General features: G+C 49.0%; 1 long non-coding RNA gene across 1 annotated transcript in view; it reads left to right on the top strand.

Annotated features, from left to right (window-relative positions):
* The first annotated feature begins 9,011 nt into the window (after nt 1-9,011).
* The window catches only part of LOC140391569 (uncharacterized), a 197,158-nt gene continuing 189,882 nt past the window's right edge, over nt 9,012-16,287 (top strand). Inside the window, exon 1 of the long non-coding RNA XR_011935109.1 lies at nt 9,012-9,330. This is a non-coding gene — a long non-coding RNA (uncharacterized lncRNA). The remainder of the gene's footprint in view (nt 9,331-16,287) is intronic.

The following is a 16,287-nucleotide window of genomic DNA, read 5'->3' as shown; positions in this document are numbered from 1 at the left end:
ACATGCCGCCAGTCCAAGTCCACTAGGGTGGGTTCTGCAAGCAGTTTACTCTGTGTCGCAACATTGTTTATCCCGCACACCAGTTGGTCCCGGAGCACCTCCGGCGGGGATGACCCATATGTACAGTGCCCAGCCAGTTTCTTGAACCTGCTCAGGAATTGCATAACAGGTTCGACAGGGATTCTTCCGGCTATATTAAACCTGTAGCGCTGAAGACTTTCGATTGATCTCGAGTCCGAGTGGTTTTCCACCAATTCTGCTAGCTCGTTAAAAATGTTTGAGTCCAGGGCGGCCGGGGTAAGTCAAACTCTGAATGATGCCAAACGTCAGGGCTCCGCAAATGGTCAGAAGGATTGCATTTTGTCAGTCGTCATCTTTTATGCCATTTGCATAAAATAAATAGCGCTTTATTTCAGCGTACTGGGCCAGTCCTCTATGCCCACATCATACGGCTCGAGTCTCCCAGATAGTGGCATTGCCAAGTTCGCTTCATAGGTTTCCTTATCGGAGTTGTTTTTTTAAAAGCAGGTCATCCAGAATCCCAATCCTATCCTCATCGCCAGTGTAGTAACCCAGGCGACATGAAGAGGACGTTTTAAACAGATTTATTCCTACTTCAAACGTAAATCCGCACCTGCAGCGTACAACACAAGTGTCCCAGCTCGGGACTAATAGAATTCCAGGTCTGTGTCTGGGATGGCATTTAAAGGGTTTGGTAACGGGTCCCAACCTCTGCCCATTACCATGGGAACTTGTACTCCATGAGCCCCACAGGGAGATCGATAAGTGATTCTCCATGGTTCTCATGAGGTTTATCACAGCTGACATTGGGAAGAGAGTGTGTACATCGAGATTTAGGATGCTGTACTGGAAGAGGCAGAGCGAAGAGGCGGCATTCTGTATCTTCAGTGAGTATGAGAGACTGCCCCCCGCCCAGTGAGAGGACAAGGCAAGAGGAAAAGGTAAATGCCGGGAGTATAACTCCAGGGACCTGGATCCAGTGCAGGAAGAAGTTTAATGATCTCACATGAGTTGTCAAGATCAATGTGTGCATCTTCAAATGCCGTGTCATACCATTAGCTTCATCCGCTGATTATTTCACTACACCCCTCAGTAATTAGCTGCCAGCAATCCCTATCAATCATTACCCATATCTAACATTCATATACTTCACCTCACCCGTACATACTTAGCACTGGTGTAATCTACACAGCCACACCTCAAAGTTGGCACACACTGCCAGCTATTCAACCATGATAGCCACGTCACCCAAAAGTATTGCAGGACACTCGCTGACTCACCTCCCGGTTCCTTACAGGAGAACGTGGCGATCAACAGGAGACTGCAGGAATTAATTGCAGGGGGAGAGATGTGCCTGCATGGTTTAATCCCCACGGATGAGATGCTGCTGACTATTATAGGCAGGGCTACATCTGAGGCATGGCAGCACAGTGGTTAGCACTGTTGCTTCACAGCTCCAGGTTCCTGGGTTTGATTCCCGGCTTGGGTCACTGTCTGTGCGGAGTCTGCACGTTCTCCCCGTGTGTGCGTTTCATCTCACAGTCCAACAATGTGCAGGTTAGGCGGATTGGCCATGCTAAATTGTACTTAGTTAGGTGGGGTTACTCGGTTATGGGGATATGGTGGAGGTGTGGGCTCATGTAGGGTGCTCTTTCCAGGCACTGGTGCAGGCTCTATGAGCCGAATGGCCTCCTTCTGCACTGTAAATTTTATGTCCATGTCCATGCCTGCCCATCTACAGGGTTGAAATGATTGAAAATAAGGGTATTCACCTACCTCATTCTTCTTCTCTCATCCCACATCTACTTCACCGCCAAATGCTTCTCACTGACGAGCAATAGATGGGAGTCAGCAAGCACTGCTCACTTCCTCGTCTCACGTCACTACAACCCTCTCCTTGTCATGTTCTCACTTCAGATAATAAATCGCTCAAAGCTCCTCAGGCAGTACAGGAGGAGCCAAAAGTCCACTGGAAACCTCCGACTCTTTCCCCACCCCCCTCCCCTCACACGGGCAGGGCAGCCCTGGGGCCGATTCCTGGGAAAAATGCCAATCTGGCACCTTGGCACTGCCAGGCTGGCACCTGGGTGCCCAGGTGGCACTGGAGGGCTGGCAGTGCCAGGATGCCACCCATCCCAGAGGCCAACCACCTGGGGGCTTCCGAACCCCTGGGAGACCCACCGAAGTTGCATCCCACCTGGTCCCAGTTTGTGGGGACCAGTACTGAATGGCGCTGGCCTCAGGCCTCCGAGGCGACATCATTACATCCCAGAGCCTCGGGTAAATCAGGTGAACGCATATTAGAGTGGGACTGGCTACTTCGATTTGCCAAATAGATCGCAATGTCTCACGAGGTCCCGTTAGGTCTCCCGAGGCGTGGCGAGCCAGGTAAATCCAAGAAGAGGCCTCTCCCCGGCATCTCCCGGCCACATCGTGCCCCGGTTCGCGTGGGACGCGGCCGATAGATCATGCCCATAGGCTCTGCACATAATTTAGAGGATAGCACAGATGCAGGATCTGTACACGGTGAGACACTGAGCACATGCGTGCTGGGGGAAATGAGCCAGCTGGGGAAGGAAGCGAATCACGATGCAACGTTTGATGACTGATGCCTCAGCTTCCATCGCGGCACAGACAGCACCCACCCAGCATCTGGGAGCAGCAGCGGGAAATCGGCCTACTGCCAGGCAATCTCAGCTTGGTGCCAGGGAAGCTCATGCTGCTGCCATCATGGCTGTGGGTCACCAATGTAGAAAGGGGCATCGAGGGAGTCACAACATTTCCAGCCATTTGTTTGTCTCGCCACTCTTGCTGTTTAGTATCCTGCCCGGCTCTGCCAGGTTAAAAGAGGAAGTAGACTGGAGTGCAGCGTTCCAAAATACCAGTGCTGATGCCAAATCAGTCTTACAGACTGATTGACTTTGTGATCTGCACGCCCTGCAGATGGCTGCCGCCATTAGGTGAGCATTGTGTTTACTACTGGCCTCCGTTCTGTTTCAAGCTTTCCCCACGGACGTTCATGGACACCCTGGCTGGGCGGAAAATGGCCCAACAGTGGACAACAATTGGTCATTTAAGGTCTGCAATTGGGGGCAAGGGTAGGCTTTCCATTTGAAATCTTGTCCGCCCCAGCATGAAATCGCTGTGTGTTTGGAGCTGGTGGAAACCCAGCGGAAATCTCATCCCTACAATTTCAAGTACCCAACCGTGCCCCCAACCCCCCCCCCCCCCCATCTAAAAACTCGCCGGAGCATAAAATTCTGTCCCTGATTTTGGGTGATCTTGAAGGAAATGGTGAAATCCAATATCGACGGATCGACTTAAAAACATTGCAATCTCCGGCACTTTAGAAATGACTTGGAGCACAGAAACGTCATCCCGGCCTTGCCTAGCAGGAGCGCATTCGCAACACCATTTTAGAATAATCTTTTCAGTAAATAAATAGACAGAAAAACATTCAGAGAATTTGCGATATAATTGGATGAGAGGCTGAGTGACTTGGGGTGCTGGAGGGACAAATGAGGTCTTTCCTCACCAAACATTTTCTTGTTTTTGTTATGATTGCACCTCAAGTAGCTGTTGAATTTCAAATGGAATATCCATCAGTCCCATAAAGAGTTGACCTTGAGCAACCTGCACATGCTTTTTTACAAGAAATCTATTAAATAGCCATGTGGCTCTTTATGAATGAAGTTTATTTTTAGTCCTCGAAATCGTGCGGAGTGCCAGTAACTGCTGCGAGGATTGGCTGCAGGCTACGTTGGCATAAACAAGTAGGCCAGAGTAATATTCCACACGTGTGGAATACTTCTGATAGCTGGCCACGTTCCACATCACAGTTTTATTCGATACACAATGGCAATATGAGCATGGAGTATGTGACAAAATTTGGTGCGTATAACACACAGCCTTGTATCTTATTACAATCTATGTTCCCAATCAATGTCAAACCTACACATATTGCAATCAGTCAGTCACCAGATTTCACAGCAATGTCATTTTATTATCCTTCGGAAAAAAAACAATCGGCCAAATCATCCGAGGAGCGGCAGTCACTGTCGGACTTATTTTTTAACATTAAGATGGGACTCCGCGTTTCTGGCCCTAGTTTCGGAACTGGGCCTCTTCAGAAATGTGGAGTTCACAGAGTCCTTCCTCGTGGTTCAGGCTGGTCAGGGGAGCCAGCCATGCCCTTTCTTACAGCTCCAGCCGTTGGTAAGTCTTCATTCGTCAAAACACGGAAAACCTTTGAGACATTTAAACAGCTTTTCAATGTGTATGTGAATGAGTGTAAGTAAGGTAAGTGGATAGGGTGCCAAGGTGGTGGGTGGGTGGCAGGGATCTTAGGGTAGCAAGGAGTAGTTGACAGAGTGGTGGGTGGCGGGTTCGGGTCTGGCCTGGTCAAGTTACAGGGGGAGTCAGGGAGGTCAGAGGGTCAGTGGAGAGTCAGAGTGTTATGGGGAGCCAGCGTATTGTTGGGTTGTCAGGGTGTTATGGGGAGTCAGAGGGTCGTGGGGAAGTCAGAGGGTCGTGGGGGAGTCAGAGGGTCGTGGGGGAGTCAGAGGGTCGTGGGGGAGTCAGAGGGTCACGGGGGAGTCAGGGGGTCACGGGGGAATCAGAGGGGCTTGGAGGATTAAGAGGGTCATATGGGAGTCAGAGGATCAGTAGAGATTCAGAGGGTCATAGAGTCACAGAATTTACAGTGTAGAAGGAGGCCATTCGGCCCATCTAGTCTGCATCGGCCCTTGGAAAGAGCAACCAGCCCAAGCCCACACCTCCACCCTATCCCTGGAACCCAGTAACCCCACGCAATCTTTTGTTTGGACACTAAGGGGCAATTTATCATGGCCAATCCACCTAACCTGCACATCTTTGGACTGTGGGAGGAAACCAGAGCACCCGGAGGAAACCCACGCAGACACTGGGAGGATGTGCAGACTCCACACAGACAGTGACCCAAGCCGGGAATTGAACCTGGGACCCTGGAGCTGTGAAGCAACTGTGCTCACGACTGTGCTACCGTGCTGCCCATTGTGCTACCATGCTGCACGGGGGGGGAGTCGACTATCTGGCCATTAACCGATTGCTATTTATGGGCATTGCTGTGTGTAAATGGGCTGCCAACTAGGACTGCACTTCAGAAGCATTTCACTGGTTGCTTTGGAATATCTGGGACCAATTAGATGGGGAAGGGAGACTAGAAGAGGTGAGGCTGGTGTATAGGCCTCAGGGGGGTATGGTAGGGGAAAGAGTGGGGTGCTGCGGGGGGGGTCAAGCAATGGGTGAGGTGCTTTAAGGAGCGGTGGTAAGGGCTGTCCTGGAGTACGGGCAGTCGGAGTGGAGGGTGCCGGTGTTAATGAGCAGTAGGGGGTGTGCAGCTGTGAACCGGCAGTAGAGGTGAGGGAAAGGGGTTCAGAGGGAGGGGTCTGCGCTGTCAATGTATACGCCCTGGGAGCATACTGAGAAAATTGTTGATAGGGAGGGATGGTGAGGGGGTGGTGTGAGCTGGTTGTGTGAAAGAGTGAGGGTGAGGGTTCGACGATGATGGGTGAAGGGACTCTGAGTGTTGTTGAAGAGGATACGTAAGTAAAAGCAGATTATGGGGGTCGGTAGGATGAAGTAGAGCATTGTCTATTTTAATGTGGGCGAGGCGGGCCCCTCGGGGAAGCAGGGGACGTGGTCATCCACCTGGATGGGACAGAGGGCAGTGCGGGTGGGGTTCAAGGGTAACTGTGGGAAGGTCAAGTGGTCATGTGATTATTTGAGGTGGGGTGGTGTGGGGTAAAGATGTTGGACTGCACTTTGAATGTAATACGAACCATGGCTGCTCACAATTATCCAGAACCTAATGGTGGAGATCTTGAGATGCTGGATGGGAGTTAGGTTGTCAAGTGTGGGCAGACCTACAGATCAATTCAACTGGGCAACTGAAGGAGAACCCCAGAATGTAATATTGACAATGCTAGGCTGTTGGAACAGATGGGCATGTGAATGGCAAAGGCTCACTGTGTGCAGGAGGCTCCTTGCACATGGCTCACATGGGCCCTGGCAAATACTTTTGCCTTCTTGCACATACATGATTCCGGGGAACATGGGCCCAGTCGAGAGTGTCTCCCTAATTGGGAGGGGGGGGGGGGGCGGCGTTGCGAGCATTAGAAGGGATGCATACCAGCTTAACAAATAGGAATCAAAATGAAACCACATCAAACCATATTGAAGTAAAAATGTGTCCGAAACTGTATAAATATGAATGATTATCGTTCACCTGTGAAACCACGTGGAATTATAACTTCTTAATTTTTGAGTATAATGTGACTGCATATGGCTGTTCTCCTAACCTCCACAGCAGGAGTTGAGGCAACTTTCTGACCTCCGGGCGGCACGGTGGCCTTGTGGTTAGCACAACTGCCTCACGGCGCTGAGATCCCAGGTTCGATCCCGGCTCTGGGTCACTGTCCATGTGGAGTTTGCACATTCTCCCCGTGTCTGCGGGGTTTCACCCCCACAACCCAAAGATGTGCAAGTATAGTTGGATTGGCCACGCTAAATTGCCCCTTAATTGGAAAAAATAATTGGGTAATCTAAATTAAAAAAAAAAAAACTTTCTGACCTCTATACCCTGTTGTCCTTGATGGCGTCCTCCACCTCCTTAAAGCCTGGAGGGTCCCAGCTTACTTTTGGTCCCCTACCCTGATGCAGCTGCACCCTCTGCTCTCACAGAGGCCGAGCATGAGGGATTCTGAGGAGTCGCACACCCTCTGAGAGCCCTGAGTGGAGGTCCCAGGGGTTCCTGTCGTTGCCTTTCCCTTTGGGTGCCTGCCTGTCCCTTTGAGGAGAATGGGCCCCCGGATGGAGGACAATGTGCCCTTTCACCCGCTCACGTAGCTACTGTGAATCCTCATGGATACTATGATGGAGTGAAGCTCTGCAAACATCTCTGGTCGAAACTTGTCATACTGCTGGGCAAGGGTCTCCATGACATCGGCCACCCTCCCCATTGGAGACCTTCATGTGCGCACATGTCGGTTCCTCTTCATCAGAGAGCGGTGGACAGACTCCTCCACCTCACACATGCCACTCTGTTGAGGGCTCCAATACCTCAATCGGGTTTACTAACCCTGATGGCACGGATGAGGTGGTTCATCTTTTTCCTGCACTGCACGTCTGTCCTCTGGTGTGTACTGTTCACACTCACAACCCTCGTAACTCTCTCCCATGCAGAGTTGGCGAGACAGGTGGGCCTCCTCCTTCCACCCCTGGGATATAAGAAGCCCCTCCTCTGCTGTACTGCATTCAGCAGTACCTCCAGGGATGCGTCATTGAATCTGGGTTTTGAGTGCAGCTTGCTTTCTCCAGGTCATTTCCTAGACCTTTGTTCAGGTTCGCGCAGAGCAGCGGTTTGGGCACCTTTCAAATATGGCGCCTGGATATGATGGTGGGGCACCCAACACCCTGCCCACCCCGCTGTGTAAATCATCACGTAATTAACGTGCCCAGCACTGCATGATTTGGAGGAATTTCCCTCCGTATCCCGCAAAGGGAAACGCTCTCGCTTTCCATCCCTACCACGGGACTTGGGCCCGGAGTGGAAAATCCCGGATGTGGCATGCGATTGATTATGTTAGACATTGTCTACTGAAGAGGACATTCAGAGTCAATCACTTCAGATTGAATTAAATCCAGCCTGTCACAGCAGAAACCACGATGACCGGGCCCACTTAACACAGAGAGGCCTCACGTCAGTCCCCTCCTATTAATCCGGTGGGTAGAATGGTTGATGTGGCCATCCTGGCCGCTGGTGATGGAATGTCAATTAGGCTCATTTGTGAACCAGTGGACACCCATTATATGTAAACCCAACAACATTTAGTGGTGGCCCCTCGATTAAACAGGAGACACGTGGCTTTGTCGCACCTTGCGAAGGCATCCCAACACATCCGGTTGGCTGAATGAGTGGCCTGTTTGAGAGGTAGGTGCCCGTTTTCAGGCACTCTGTGTCCAATCGAGGGGTGGAGCTTCAGGAGGGTGAATGGTGCTGAAAGCCACACCCTGCTCTCGCTTTCGACACCCCCCTCCTCTCCCTTACCCGTGACCAAACCCCTCAACCCCCACCCCACCCTCGCTCACCTTTGGTCTGGGCTCCCTCTGCAATCCCGGCCCCTGATGGGAACATTGCTGACAGCTGCCACCGCTCCCTCTGATTGGCCGGCAGCTGTTGGTGTCGAGGACTTCTACAGCCGGGCTCCTGAATCCTGGAAAAGACCCACCTGTGACCATTTATGTGCTTGAAGGGCAGCGAATAGAGCCGGGTCTCTCCTCCCTCCCCCCCCCCCCCCCCCCCCCCCCCCAATCGGAACTGATAGGGATTGCCCGTTGGTTCTCAGACCAGTGGGTGACACCCCTGTTGAGGTGAGTAAATCAAACCTTCAGAATTACATGTGGCCCAGGTAATAGGAATGACAGGTTCAATTCCCCGATTGCCTTTATGTCAATTTGTCTTTAGTATTAGGCCACAAATACCTGTGCATCATTTGTGACTCAGTCGGACATTTGGCTTTCAATCCGGAGTTTCCAGTGTCATAATATACACCAGTATATCATGGTGCAGACACACACTGATGGACACACAGTGGGACCAATCAACACACACAACACCGCAGCCAATCACCAGTTAGAGCACACGCACTATAAAGACAGGGGGCATCAGAGTTCCTGCTCATTCGAGTTGCAGCTAGCTAGGAGGACCGAGCTCACAGCCTGTAACACAGACATTCACCATGTGCTGAGTGCATCGACTGGTTAGGACAAGGCAAAGGTCTTTAGTTAAAGCTAGTATCGTATTAACCCACAGTCTGAGTATGTTTAAACAGTTAATGATTCAATAAAATAGTGTTGCACTATTTCAAGTGTTGGTGACCTGTATGTGATCCAGAACACCCAACACATCATCCAGGTTCAAGTTCCACTCTAGGACTAGAACACAAAGTCAAGGCTGACATTCCAGCGCAGTACTGAGGGAGTTCTTCGCTGCTTGAAGTGCTGTCTTTCTGAAGCCCCATCTGCCTGCTTGGCCCAATGTAAAATATCCTATGGTTCTATTTTGACGAGCGAAGGAGTCGGGTGACCTGGTCAAACCGTGTCCCTCAATAAATGCCTAAGGAACAGATAATCTGGCCATTATCGCTTCGCTTTTGTGGAAATTTGCTGAGTGTAAATCCTACATTAGAGCAGTGAATAACTTCAAATCTACTGCACTGGCTGTAATGTGCTTCGAGACATCTGGATGTTTGTGAAAAGCACTGTACAAATGTAAGTCTTCATTTGTTCTATTTCTTTGAAATCAAACTTCTAACCTTCCATATTGACATTTAAAACTCCTGCCCTCTGCGTTGTAATGCCAGTACCATTGTTGTTAAACTACCATAGCCGTGTCCTCCCAGGGTACAAACGGCATAAGGTACATATTACGGCCAATCAGTTAACATTTAGCAGAACGCTTCGGCTAAGTGAGTTAATCTTTTCCTACTGACAAGCTTAACCCTCCCCGTTCATCTGAACCTCCTCCAACCCCAATCTTATATGGCATGCTAAGAATGTTAATAATAAAAGGATGAGATATTAGTGCTATACATAAACTCTGACCCACATATTTGTTTATCTTCCTCATCCATTTCTCTGCCTTGTACACTGCGTGAAAGATCGGTGTAAGCAACAGTCACCAACCAAGTATAAGGCCCCCCACGCCCCATGGCGCAGGTCGTGGTAGCAGAGGTGGCCCGCCAATGGCTGGTAGCGGGATCCTCTGGTCCTACCAATGTCAATGGCCTTTTCCATGGCCTGCACCCTCCCCTGCTGGGGAACTCGCTGAAGGGGGTCGCAACCAGCAGGACTGGAGGATCCCGCAAGTGGGAAGGGCCGGAATCCCCCTTTCCAAAACCTTTATCACCTCTCTGTGCCTTTCTCCTCCTTTAAGTTGCTCCATAAAACGTACTCTTTTGACCAAACCTTATTGACGTAGTTGTAAAATTCTGTTTGATGATGCCTCTGTGAAGCAACTTGGGGGGGGGGGTTAGTATATTAAAGATGACATCGAAATCATAGGAATCATAGAATTTACAGTGCAGAAGGAGGCCATTCGGCCCGTCGACTCTGTACCGGCTCTTGGAAAGAGCACCCCTTAAGCCCACACATCCACCCCAAATGTAAGATTTCTGCTGGTTCTTATATTTCAACATTGCAAAAGACTGCAATAATTAATCAACATACAAGACAAGTTTAAAACTCTCAACGGCCTAGAAGTACTTTATCGTGAGGCCTGAATGGCTGCTACCAGTCTCCAAAGCGGGGAGTGCATGACTCGACTGACTTGTTGTGGCTTTGCCAAGCTTAAGTTATAAATTACTTGCAATTTATGGCATTCCAAAGAAGAGTCACATTGGACTTGACACGTTAACTCTTTCTCTCTCCACTGATGCTACCAAATGTGTTGGTTCTCCCCAGCACTCTCTGTTTTTATTTCAGATCACCACAGTATTTTTCTTTTATCGTTATGCTTTACTGTTTATTGTGGCCTGAATTGATGTCATGGTGGACCATGCTGTATTAATCACTGTTGATATGTGGGTAACATCAGGGCAGCATGGTGGTGCAGTGGTTAGCACTGCTGCCTCACGGCGCCGAGGACCCAGGTTCAATCCTGGCCCCGGATCACTGTCCGTGTCGAGTTTTCTGTGTCTGCGTGAGTCCCACCCCCCACAACCCAAAGATGTGCAGGGTAGGTGGATTGGCCACGCTAAAATTGCCCCTTAATTGGAAAAAGAAAAAAGGAAATGTGGGTAATATCACAAAAAACCTGTCCGTGAACTGCTTTTGGCAGCTATACATGGCAGACATGGTAGTAAAATTAAGAAAAAAGCAAGGAATTATACGGTCTGTAGATTCACAAGATTTGCGAGAGTAGTTGAAAATGAAAATGCAAATCGCTTATTGTCACAAGTAGGCTTCAAATGAAGATACTGTGAAAAGCCCCGAGCCGCCACATTCGGGCGCCTTTTCGGGGAGGCTGGTACGGGAATTGAACCTGCGCTGCTGGCCTTGTTCTGCTTTACAAGCCAGCTGTTTAGCCCACTGTGCTAAACCAGCCCAGTTCCAGGGATGAGGGACTTCAGTTGTGAAGATAGGTTGGAGAAATGAGGACTGTTTTCCTGAGAGAATAGAAGGCTGAGAGGGGATTCGATAGAGTTATTCAAAACCACGAGGGGTCGGGACAGAGTAGGGGGGGAGTAACTGCCCCCACTCGGGAAAGGATCGAGAACCAGAGGGCACACATTTAGATTAATCAGTAAAAGAATCAATCTACGAGTGGTAAGGGCCTGGAATGCATTGCTTGAGAGTGTCGTGGAGGCAGGTTTGATTGGGGCGTTCAAAAATGGGACTGGACTGTTATCTGAAAAAGAAGAATGTGCCATCTTACAGAGAGAAGGTGGGGGGATGGAACAAAGTGGATTATTTCCTCAAGGAGCTGATGCAGATACGATTAACTAAATGGCCTCCCACTCTGTAACAATTCTGTGAAATTAAAGTTGGCAATATTGGGATGAATGGGATGAATGTCTGATGGCTTCACATAAACATTCCTTTGTTTATTTGTTTTTTGTTGCAAGGATTAATCTGCTTATTTTAAAAGGCTTAGCCACCATCCACCCCCCCCCCCCCCCCCCACCAAATGCCAAAGAAACGTCCTAATAAGCATCCATCTGTTAATTTTGTCTGTAGTACTCCAAGGCGCCAATATTTCAGTTCTAATGGACCTAAATTCAACCTTTTCAGACTCGAGTAGATTTTATTAATGTTGATAAACAATTCACCAAAATTAATTTAACTCAGTGGAATTTTCATTATTTTTACATTTATGGACCTTTTTTTAATTGGGCATTTCAGTTCTTCTATCATTCCAAAGAGTCAATAGCAATTTCCCTTTTCTTTGAATGAGTCTATCTTTTTGTTGCAAATAGGCATGAATCAGATAACCTTGGGCTGGATTCTCCGATCCCTGACGCCAAAATCGCGTTCGGCGACGGGGCGGAGAATCCGTTTTGACAGCGAAATCGGGGGCGGCAACGGTTTTCGGATTCTCCGCCCCCTGAAAAGCAGCGTACTCTAGGAGTACGCCGCACCACGTATCCACGGCCGCAGGCCATTGCCCGAGGCCCGCCCTGGATGCTCCGTCTCTGACCGGCCAAGTTCCCGACGGCGTGGGACGCTCATGGTCTCAACCAATCATGAACTCAGCGTGGCGGCTGCGGACCCAGTCCAGCACTGCCACAGGGGGAGCTTCAACCAGGGCTGGGGGCATTGTGGGGGGGCGATCAGCGGTCGAAGGTGGGTACTATTTTTGTGGTCCGGATCTGCGGGCTGAGTCTGCCATGAAGCACGGCGCGGCCACTGCAGGCCACCGCCGTGCCCATGCACGGCCACGGACCCAGAAATGTTGCAGGCCGTATCGGCAGCTATAGCTGCGAGCTCTATGCTGCCTCCCTGATAGCCACCAACAAAACGGGAAATCAGTGGGCGTTTTGCACCAGTTTTCCTGGCGTAAAACACCACCGTTTTCACGCCGGTGTGGGAACTTAGTCTCCCAAGCGGAGAATCCAGCCCCATGCCTACGATTGTTTCAGCTACTGGATTTGCCTCTATTGGGTCTCACTCCAGTCTTTGTAAAATGGTGCAGTATACATTGTTTAAAATTTAATATATCAAGCACATTTATGTTAGGCAAACTGAAAAAGCACATAAGTAACAATCAAACAATGCAATTGCATACTTGCAATCCTCAACTATCGGACAACTCAAGTTGGCAAAATGAGAAAGAAGATCACTATTGTTAAAATAGTTCCGTTTTGCCAGAGTTACTAATCCTGTCTATAATTATGATACAACATGACACTAAGATGCGCACTAAACTTCTCGTCCTCAATATAAACTATAAAATAAAGATAAAGGTAGAAAAAAATTGAGTATACGACAAAGACTGTCCTGTGACAAATTGGAAATATGTATCTTCGACCTGCCACTGCCAATTTAAGATCCCAATTAATCCTTGATTATAGATTTTTTAAAAGAAAAATTTAGAGTACCCAATTCATTTTTTCCAATTAAGGGGCAATTTAGCGTGGCCAATCCACCTACCCTGCACAACTTTGCGTTGTAGGGGCAAAACCCACGCAAACACGGGGAGAATGTGCAAACTCCACACGGACAGCAGGTTCGAAGGGCTGAATGGCCTCCTCCAGCTTCTATTTTCCATGTATGAAGTCAAAATAGTACAAATGAAATCTATATCATGCAATTATTATTCAGAGTCTGTAATACCCTTTGGGATAGAAATGTAAGGAATGGCATTATGAATAAGACTTAAATAGTTCAAACTATCCCAAACAACAAATGCAATATAAAGAGAATAAATTGTACTCCAGGATCTTGATTTGATAAGCATAAATTCTTCCGAACTAATAAGCATTGTTAGTAAAAGCTTAGCAAGAGGCCCACAGAGATAACATGGTCTTTGAACGGCTAATAGTCTGGCCAAATTTCAAGATGTATTGACACCAGCACCACAATTAAACACTGATGACAGTCCTAAAAAAATTAAAATCTATCAATGTGGACAGCTATCTCTAAGCCAAGCTGCTTAGGGAATATCAGGCTAGTCTAGAGAAAGGAAAGGAAAATGCACAAGAAGGCACAGATTCGAAGAAACCAGCACTCGCTCTTCTCTCCTGCAAAAGAGTGAAGTCAAAGTTGTGTTCCTGCCTGTTTTGTCAAACAAGTCATCCTGGACTTTGTAAGCGTGACTTTCTTACTTTGTTCAAGTAGAGATAGCTTCTGGATATCCATGTACAAGTATATTTCTCTTTTAGACCCTGTAAATCTGTTTTATACTTTAAAATGTTTATATTAAAGCCTCACTAAAAATATTTTTTGAAACGCATTTTATTCAAACTTGTATCAAAGTAGATACAGCAAATAAACACCCCGGGAAACATTCTTCCCAACAATCAGCTATACAGCCTGTACAGATGTTCATCCTTTTTCACCCCCCCTCCCCATCAACCCCCCCACCCCCCCACAAAAAACAGCTCCTCAAACACAGTCACAAACATCCCCCACCTTTTCTCAAACTCCCCTGCTGAGCCCCTTAACTCATACTTTATCTTCTCTAACCGCAGGAAGTGGTACAGGTCACCCAACCATGCTGCGTCCCCCGGTGGAGATGAGACCGCCACTCCAGCAAAATTCGGCGCCGTGCAATCAGAGAGGCGAAGGCCATGACATTGGCCATCCTCCTCTCCATGAGCTCCGGCTTCTCTGAGACCCCAAATATCACCACCAAAGGGTCCGGGTCCACCTCCTCCTCCACTGTCCTGGCTAAGACCGCGAACACTCCCGCCCAGAATCTTCCCAATTTTTCACCAGCCCAAAACATGTGCGCATGATTCGCTGGCCCCCACTCGCACCTCTCACACTCATCTGCTACCCCCTGAAAGAACCCACTCATTCTCGCCCGTGTCATATGCACCCTGTGCACCACCTTAAATTGTATCAGGCTCATCCTTGCACAAGAGGAGGTCCCGTTTACCCTTCGCAGTGCCTCACTCCATAATCCCCAATTGATCTCCATTCCCAACTCCGCGTCCCATTTCTCCTTGATCTTCACCACCCACTCGCCTCCTTGCTTCCCCAGCCACTTATATATATCCCCAATTCTTCCCTCCCCTTCCACATCCAGAAGCAGCAGTCACTCCAGCAGGGTGTACCCCGGCAATCTAGGGACCCCTTTCCAGATCTTTCGTGCAAAGTCCGTAACCTGTAGATACCTGAACTCATTACCCATCGGCAGCTCTACCCTCCCCTAGCTCCTCCAGACTGGCAACCCCTTCCTCCAAATACAAATCCCTCACCTTGACCAGCCCCACTTCCCTCCACCTCCTGTATACACTATTCATCCCCCCCCCCCCCGGCTCAAACCCATGATTCTCGCACAGCGGTGTTAGCACCGACATCCCTTCCACCCTAAAATGCCTCCTCAGCTGATTCCATATCTTCACCTTGGACTGCACCTCTGGGCTCCCTGAATACTTACTCAGAGCCATTGGCAATGCTGCCGTCACCATAGCACTCAAACTAGATCCCTTACAAGATTCCTCCTCCATACTAACCAACTCTATCCCTTCTCCTTCCCACCAGCGCCGCACCTTGTCCACATTCACCGCCCAATAATAATGAAGCAAGTTTGGCAACGCCAACCACCCCTGCTGCCTCTGCCTCTGTAGCAGGGTCCTCCCCACCCTCGGCACCTTCCCCGCCCATACAAAGTCAGAGATGATTGTGTCCACTTTCCGAAAAAAGGCCTTTGGTATAAAGATCGGGAGAGACTGAAAGATAAACAAGAACTTCGGCAGAATATTCATTTTCACCACTTGGACCCTCCATGCCAATGTTAAGTGCAGTGTATCCCATCTCTTAAGGTCCTCCCTGGCCTCCTCCACCAGCTTTGTTACGTTCCACTTATGGAGCCCCGTCCATTCCTTTGCTACCTGAATCCCCAAGTACCTAAACCTATCCCTCGCTACCATAAATGGCATCCCTCCTAAATTAACCCGCTGTGCCAGCTCATTCACCGGGAATACCTCGCTTTTCCCTACATTCAGCTTGTATCCCGAGAACCCTCCAAACCTCCCCAACAGGCCCAGAATCCTTCCCATAATCCCACTGAAAATATGACTGTGTATGTGTTACATTGAGTAAGTGTATGTACCTAGAAGCTCATTAGGAAAAGTCCTAGGAGACAAGAATCCATGCTGAAAAATTAATAGTTTAGTATGGGCGATTTGACTGAGCTTGGGTGACTGTGTGGCGTTTTCATTTTCTCCCGGTGTCTGCGTGGGTTTCCTCCGGGCGCCCCGGTTTCCTCCCACAGTCCAAAGGCGTGCAGGTTAGGTGGATTGGCCATGCTAAAATTGTCCCTTAGTGTCCAAAGGTTAGGTGGGGTTACAAGGATAGGATGGGGGATTGGGCCGAGGTGGGGGTGCTCTTTCAGAGGGTGGGTGCAGATTTGATGGGCCGAATGGCCTCCTTCTGCACTGTAAGGATCCTATGATTTACCTGTAAAATCCCATGCAAACGTAACTGAAAGCTGTTTAACTATTTTAGAGCTTGAAGAGTAATCTCCCCCTGGTGAGAGCTGTTCTCTGTTCTGTCGAGGAA

The sequence above is a fragment of the Scyliorhinus torazame genome, chromosome 15, assembly GCF_047496885.1.
Source record: "Scyliorhinus torazame isolate Kashiwa2021f chromosome 15, sScyTor2.1, whole genome shotgun sequence".
NCBI lineage: Eukaryota > Metazoa > Chordata > Chondrichthyes > Carcharhiniformes > Scyliorhinidae > Scyliorhinus > Scyliorhinus torazame.
This window is presented reverse-complemented; position numbering and strand designations above follow the sequence as displayed.